The 8,243-nt window shown below is 50.3% G+C and overlaps 1 long non-coding RNA gene across 2 annotated transcripts; it reads left to right on the forward strand.

Annotated features, from left to right (window-relative positions):
- Window positions 1-2,717: 2,717 nt before the first annotated feature.
- LOC142466977 (uncharacterized) lies at window positions 2,718-7,086 on the forward strand. 2 transcript variants are annotated; one of them, XR_012788288.1, is made up of 3 exons: window positions 2,718-2,840; window positions 5,629-5,752; window positions 6,989-7,086. It is a non-coding gene; the product is annotated as an uncharacterized LOC142466977 (long non-coding RNA). The 2 variants fall into 2 exon arrangements; XR_012788289.1 differs by having other exon boundaries at window positions 2,783-2,802.
- Window positions 7,087-8,243: the final 1,157 nt, after the last annotated feature.

The raw sequence follows: 8,243 nt of genomic DNA on the forward strand, positions 1-8,243 counted from the left end.
TCTGGAGTTTGGTCCCAAGGTGTGAAATATCCAGGATGAGTAACAGGACCTGTTACTCAGAAACATCCTGACACTTCAAGAATCTGATGTCTTTCATCCCCTAGACGCATCGGCATCTCCCAACTGGGGACTCATATATGCATAACATTTGTTCCTTAATGCATTACAAAGGCAGGCAGAAAAAAATTGCATCCTGCCGGTACATTTTAAAACTGCAACAGAAAGGCACTTTATCAAAAATATATGTTTCCATTATGACAAAGTTATATTTTTAATATTTGTGTTCTTGGGGGGTTACACTGAGGCTGCACCCCAAAAATCAGGGTGCTGGCTCACTCCGTTCCTAAATTAGCAGTCTTAAAAGGGGAACAGCATATAATATTAACCCCTTCATCCCTAATATGAAATAGGGGTAACCAGCCGAGCCCACTGCCTTTATTAATGCGCTGATTACCCCCATTTTCACCACAGATAGGGTATAATGATAATACAGTACATGAATAACAGGGGGTAGGGTATAATGATGATACAGTACATGAATAACAGGGGGTAGGGTATAATGATTACACAGTACATGAATAACAGGGTGTAGGGTATAATGATGACACAGTACATGAATAACATGGGGTAGGGTATAATGATTACACAGTACATGTATAACAGGGGGTAGAGTATAATGATTACACAGTACATGTATAACAGGGGGTAGGGTATAATGATTACACAGTACATGAATAACGGGGGGTAGGGTATAATGATTACACAGTACATGAATAACAGGGGGTAGGGTATAATGGTTACACAGTGCATGTATAACAGGGGTAGGGTATAATGATTACACAGTACATGAATAACAGGGGGTAGGGTATAATGGTTACACAGTGCATGTATAACAGGGGTAGGGTATAATGATTACACAGTACATGAATAACAGGGGGTAGCGTATAATGATTACACAGTACATGAATAACAGGGGGTAGGGTATAATGGTTACACAGTGCATGTATAACAGGGGTAGGGTATAATGATTACACAGTACATGAATAACAGGGGGTATGGTATAATGATTACACAGTACATGAATAACAGGGGGTGGGGTACAATGATTACACAGTACATGAATAACAGGAGGCAGGGTATAATGATTACACAGTACATGAATAACAGGGGGTAGGGTATAATGATGACACAGTACATGAATAACAGGGGTAGGGTATAATGGGTACACAGTACATGAATAACAGGGGGTAGGGTATAATGATGACACAGTACATGAATAACAGGGGATAGGGTATAATGATTACAGTACATGAATAACAGGGGGTGTGGTATAATGATTATACAGTACATGAATAACAGTGGGTAGGGTATAATGATTACACAGTACATGAATAACAGGGGTAGGGTATAATGGGTACACAGTACATGAATAACAGGGGGTAGGGTATAATGATTACACAGTACATGAATAACAGGGGATAGGGTATAATGATTACACAGTACATGAATAGCAGGGGGTAGGGTATAATGATTACACAGTACATGTATAACAGGGGGTAGGGTATAATGATTACACAGTACATGAATAACAGGGGGTAGGGTATAATGATGACACAGTACATGAATAACAGGGGGTAGGGTATAATGATTACACAGTACATGAATAACAGGGGGTAGGGTATAATGATGACACAGTACATGAATAACAGGGGGTAGCGTATAATGATTACACAGTACATGAATAACAGGGGGTAGGGTATAATGATTACACAGTACATGAATAACAGGGGGTAGGGTATAATGATTACACAGTACATGAAAAACAGGGGGTTGGATATAATGATTACACAGTACATGAATAACAGGGGGTTGGGTATAATGATGATACGGTACATGAATAACAGGGGTAGCGTATAATGATTACACAGTACATGAATAACAGGGGTAGGGTATAATGATTACACGGTACATGTATAACAGGGGGTAGGTATAATGATTACACAGTACATGTATAACAGGGGGTAGGGTATAATGATTACACAGTACATGAATAACAGGGGGTAGGGTATAATGATTACACAGTACATGAATAACAGGGGGTAGGGTATAATGATTACACAGTACATGAATAACAGGTGGTAGGGTATAATGATTACACAGTACATGAATAACAGGGGGTAGGGTATAATGATTACACAGTACATGAATAACAGGGGGTAGGGTATAATGATTACATAGTACATGAATAACAGGGGGTAGGGTATAATGATTACACAGTACATGAATAACAGGGGGTTAGGGTATAATGATTACACGGCACATGTATAACAGGGGGTAGGGTATAATGATTACACAGTACATGAATAACAGGGGGTAGGGTATAATGATTACACAGTACATGAGTAACAGGGTGTAGGGTATAATGATTACACAGTACATGTATAACAGGGGGTAGGGTATAATGATTACACAGTACATGAATAACAGGGGGTAGGGTATAATGATTACACAGTACATGTATAACAGGGGGTAGGGTATAATGATTACACAGTACATGAATAACAGGGATTACTCTCTTGTGTCTCTATGACCAGTGGAGTTGCTGCCCTCAGGGTCTGTTTTCAGAGTGTCCAGCTGTGTGGTCTGTGTACAGGAGGAGGGGTGGTGTGTGTGTGTGTGTGTGTACGCGTGCGTGTGTTGGGGGGGGGGGGTATATAAACCTCTGCAGCCTGCTCTCCCATGTTCCTGCCGGTGGCTGCATTTTGGATCTGTGCAGCATCAAAAGGCATCAAGTGACATTCCGTGAGCGTGAGCAGGAGGTGAGTGACATCCTGTGAGGGGTGAGTGTGTGTGGTGAGGGGGTGAGTGACATCCTGTGAGTGTGAGCAGAGAGGGTGAGTGACATCTCTGAATGTTACTGTGAGCAGAGAGGATGAGTGACATCCCCTGAGTGTGAGCAGAGAGGGTGAGTGACATCCCCTGTATGTGCCTGTTAGCAGAGAGGGTGAGTGACATCCCTGAGTGTGAGCAGAGAGGGTGAGTGACATCCCCTGAGTGTGAGCAGAGAGGTTGAGGGACATCCCCTGTACGGACTGTGAGCAGAGAGGGTGAGTGACATCCCTGAGTGTGAGCAGAGAGGGTTAGTGACATCCCCTGTATGTGACTGTGAGCAGTCAGAGTGTGAGTGACATCCCCTGAATGTTACTGTGAGCAGAGAGGATGAGTGACATCCCCTGAGTGTGAGCAGAGAGGGTGAGTGACTTCTCCAGTATCTGCCTGTTAGCAGAGAGGGTGAGTGACATCCCCTGTATGTGCCTGTGAGCAGAGAGGGTGAGTGACATCCCCTGAGTGTGAGCAGAGAGGTTGAGGGACATCCCCTGTACGTGACTGTGAGCAGAGAGGGTGAGTGACATCCCCTGAGTGTGAGCAGAGAGGGTTAGTGACATCCCCTGTATGTGACTGTGAGCAGAGAGTGTGAGTGACATCCCCTGAATGTTACTGTGAGCAGAGAGGATGAGTGACATCCCCTGAGTGTGAGCAGAGAGGGTGAGTGACTTCTCCAGTATCTGCCTGTTAGCAGAGAGGGTGAGTGACATCCCTGTATGTGCCTGTGAGCAGATAGGGTGAGTGACATCCCTGAGTGTGAGCAGAGAGGTTGAGGGACATCCCCTGTACGTGACTGTGAGCAGAGAGGGTGAGTGACATCCCCTGAGTGTGCCTGTGAGCAGAGAGGATGAGTGACATCCCCTGAGTGAGAGCAGAGAGGGTGAGTGACTTCTCCAGTATCTGCCTGTTAGCAGAGAGGGTGAGTGACATCCCCTGTATGTGCCTGTGAGCAGATAGGGTGAGTGACATCCCTGAGTGTGAGCAGAGAGGTTGAGGGACATCCCCTGTACGTGACTGTGAGCAGAGAGGGTGAGTGACATCCCCTGAGTGTGCCTGTGAGCAGAGAGGGTGAGTGACATCCCCTGAGTGTGCCTGTGAGCAGAGAGGGTGAGTGACATCCCCTGTATGTGCCTGTGAGCAGAGAGGGTGAGTGACATCCCCTGAATGTGAGCAGAGAGGTTTAGGGACATCCCCTGTATGTGACTGTGAGCAGAGAAGGTGAGTGACATCCCCTGAGTGTGAGTGACATCCCTGTGTGTGTCTGTAGGGATGGTGAGTGACATCCCCTGTACGTGACTGTGAGCAGAGAGGGTGAGTGACATCCCTGAGTGTGAGCAGAGGTGAGTGACATCCCTGTATCTGCCTGTGAGCAGAGAGGGGTGAGTAACATCCCCTGAGTGTGAGCAGAGAGGGTGAGTGACATCCCCTGTGTGTCTGTCAGTAGAGAGGGTGAGTGACATCCCCTGTGTGTGAGCATGAGTGAGGAGGGTGAGTGAAATTCCGTGAGTGTGAGTAGGTAGGTCAAGTGACATCCCGTGCATGTGAGCAGAGAGGGTGAGTGACATTCCCTGTGTGTGTGTAGGGAGGTTGAGTGACATTCCCACCCCCCCCCCCACTGTGTGCCCTGTTCCCCCCCGCTGTTGTGACCAGTTCCCCCTCACTGTGTGACCAGTTCCCCCTCGCTGTGTGCCCTGTCCCCCCTGCTGTGTGACCTGTCCCCCTCCCCACTGTGTGACCTGTCCCCCTCCCCCCACTGCTGTTTGACCTGTCCCCCCCACCCGCTGTGTGACCTGTGTGCCCCCCTTCTGTGTGACCTTTGTCGTTTCCCCCGCTGTGTGACCTGCCCCCCTCCTCGCTGTGTGACCTGTGTGCCCCACTTCTGTGTGACTTGTACCCCCCACTGTTTGACCTGTCCACCCCCGCTGTGTTACCTGTCCCCCCTCCCCACTGTGTTACCTGTCCCCCTCCCCGCTGTGTGACCTGTCCTCCTCCCCGCTGTGTGACCTGTCCCCCCCTCCCCGCTGTGTGACCTGTCCCCCCCTCCCCGCTGTGTGACCTGTCCCCCCTTCCCCACTGTGTTACCTGTCCCCCTCCCCGCTGTGTGACCTGTCTCCCCTCCCGCTGTGTTACCTGTCTCTCCCTCCCGCTGTGTTACCTGTCCCCCTCCCCGCTGTGTTACCTGTCCCCCTCCCCGCTGTGTGACCTGTCTCCCCCTCCCTGCTGTGACCTGTCCCCCCTCCCCGCTGTGTGACCTGTCCCCCCCTCCCCGCTGTGTTACCTGTCTCTCCCTCCCGCTGTGTTACCTGTCCCCCTCCCCGCTGTGTGACCTGTCTCCCCCTCCCTGCTGTGACCTGTCCCCCCCTCCCCGCTGTGTTACCTGTCCCCCCCTCCCCGCTGTGTGACCTGTCCCCCCCCCCTCCCCGCTGTGTGACCTGTCCCCCCTCCCCGCTGTGTGACCTGTGCCCCCTCCCCTCTGTGTGACCTGTCCCCCCCTCCCCGCTGTGTGACCTGTCCCCCCTCCCAGCTGTGTGACCTGTCCCCCCTTCCCGCTGTGTGACCTGTCCCCCCCTCCCCGCTGTGTGACCTGTCCCCCCTCCCCGCTGTGTGACCTGTCCCCCCTCCCCGCTGTGTGACCTGTCCCCCCCTCCCCGCTGTGTGACCTGTCCCCCCCTCCCCGCTGTGTGACCTGTCCCCCCCTCCCCGCTGTGTGACCTGTCCCCCCTAAAAGAATATCATCCCCAGGCTGCGAAGCGTGACGTCTGCAGTAATGTTTCTCCTGGTCCTCTTGCTCCCCCTTGTGGTGACAGAGCCGCTCTCCCTCAGACCGGCTGCAGGATTCGGGTCACCTCCAAGGGGCTAGAGTTTGGTGAGTAGAGAGTGAGCTCAGACGCCCGATGCGGGGGGGGGGGGGGGAAGGGGGGGAGGGAAGGGGTGGTGGGTGGGGTGGGGTGGGGGGGAAGGGGTGGTGGGTGGGGTGGGGTGGGGGGAAGGGGGTGGTGGGTGGGGTGGTGGGTGGGGTGGGGGGGGAAGGGGTGGTGGGTGGGGTGGTGGGTGGGGTGGGGGGGGAAGGGGTGGTGGGGGGGGGGGGGAAGGGGTGGTGGGGGGGGGAAGGGGTGGTGGGGGGGGGGGGGAAGGGGTGGTGGGGGGGGGGGGAAGGGGTGGTGGGGGGGGGGGGGAAGGGGTGGTGGGGGGGGGGGGGAAGGGGTGGTGGTGCTGGGGTTTAGTGGGTGCCGAGGTACCCGTGCTGAGCTGAGAGTTGGTGGCGGTGAGTGGGGACAGAGTGAGGGGAGTTTGAGCTGAAGGTTGAGTGGTGGGATGAGCTGAGGGTGACATTAAACTGAGGACTGAGGGCGTGATGAGCAGAGAATAAGGAGGGGATTGGGCTGAGTGGGGGTTGAGGTGAGGGAGGTTAAGATGAGGGTGAGTGGGGGTTAAGATGAGGGTGAGTGAGCTTGTGTTGTGTTCAGTAAAACAGGAGCGATTGAAGTTTATGGCGGAGGAGCTGAGGGTGAGTGGGGGGTTGAGCTGAGGGTTGAGCTGAGGGTGAGTGGGGGTTGAGCTGAGGGTGAATGGGGGTTAAGCTGAGGGTGAGTTAGGGTTAAGCTGAGGTTGAGTGAGGTTGTGTTCAGTAAAACAGGAGGGATTGAAGTTTGTGAAGGAGGAGCTGAGGGTGAGTGGGGGGTTCAGCTGACAGTGAGTGGGAGTTTTGCTGATGGTGAGTGGGGGTTAAGCTGAGGTGAGTGAGCTTGTGTTGTATTCAGTAAAACAAGAGGGATTAAAGTTTGTGGCGGAGGAGCTGAGGGTGAGTGATGGTTAAGATGAGGGTGAGTGGGGGTTAAGCTGAGGTTGAGTGAGGTTGTGTTCAGTAAAACCAGGAGGGATTGAAGTTTGTGGAGGAGGAGCTGAGGGTGACTGGGGGGTTTTAGCTGAGGGTGAGTGGGGTGTTGAGCTGCGGGTGAGTGGGGGTTAAGCTGAGGGTGAGTGAGGTTGTGTTGTGTTCAGTAAAACAGAGGGATTGAAGTTTGTGGAGGAGGAGCTGAGGCTGAGTGGGGGGTTGAGTGGGGGGTTAAGCTGAGGGTGAGTGAGGTTGTGTTGTGTTCAGTAAAACAGGAGGGATTGAAGTTTGTGGAGGAGGAGCTGGAGAATATCACAATCCCAAATCTGAACGGCAGTGAAGGGAAATTCACCTACAGCATCAGCAAGTAAGTGAGTGTATGTGTGTATATGTGTGTGTATTTATGTATGTGTATCTATGTGTACATATGTGAGTATGTATGTGTGTATATGTGTATGTATGTATGTGTATGTATGTGTATGTATGTGTATGTATGTGTAATATGTGAGTGTGTATGTATGTGTATGTATGTGTATGTATGTGTATGTATGTGTATGTATGTGTGTATTTATGTATGTGTATGTATGTGTATGTATGTGTAATATGTGAGTGTGTATGTATGTGTGTATGTATGTGTATGTATGTGTATGTATGTGTACGTATGTATGTGTATGTATGTGTACATATTGAGTATGTATGTATCTGTATGTATGTGTGTATATATGTGTGTGTGTGTGTATTTAATTATGTGTATGTATGTGTACGTATGTGAGTGTGTATATGTGTGTGTATTTATGTATGTGTACATATGTGAGTATGTATGTATATGTATGTGTGTATATGTGTGTGTATTTATGTATGTGTACATATGCATATGTGAGTATGTGTGTATGTGTATGTATGTGAGTATGTATGTAAGTGTGTGTATGTATATGTATATCTGTTTGCGTGGGTCAGAGGTTTGTCTCTCAGATGCAGTGTCACACAGTTGTGTATTTGAAATGTGCGTGTCACACACTTGTATCTCTTTTACAGTGCGTGTCACACACTTGTGTCTCTCTTGCAGTGTGCGTCACACTTGTGTCTCTCTTGCAGTGTGCATGTCACAAACTTTTCTCTCTTGCACTGTACGTGTCACACACTTGTGTCTCTCTTGCAGTGTGCGTGTCATACACTTGTGTCTCTGGCGGTGTGTGTCACACACTTGTGTCTCTCTTGCATTGCCGCGTGTCACACACTTGTGTCTGGCGGTGTGCTTCACACACTTGTGTCTCTCTTTCATTGCACGTGACACACACTTGTGTCCCTCTCTTGCACTGTGCGTGGTCCACACTTGTGTCTCTCTCTTGGTGTGCGTGTCACACACTTGTGTCTCTCTTGAACTGTGGTGTCACACACTTGCGTCTCTCTCTTGGTGTGCGTGTCACACACTTGTGTCTCTCCTTGCAGTGTGTGTGTCACACACTTGTGTCTCTGGCGGTGTGTCACACACTTTTGTCTCTCTTGTATTGCACGTGTCACA

The sequence above is a fragment of the Ascaphus truei genome, chromosome 15, assembly GCF_040206685.1.
Source record: "Ascaphus truei isolate aAscTru1 chromosome 15, aAscTru1.hap1, whole genome shotgun sequence".
NCBI lineage: Eukaryota > Metazoa > Chordata > Amphibia > Anura > Ascaphidae > Ascaphus > Ascaphus truei.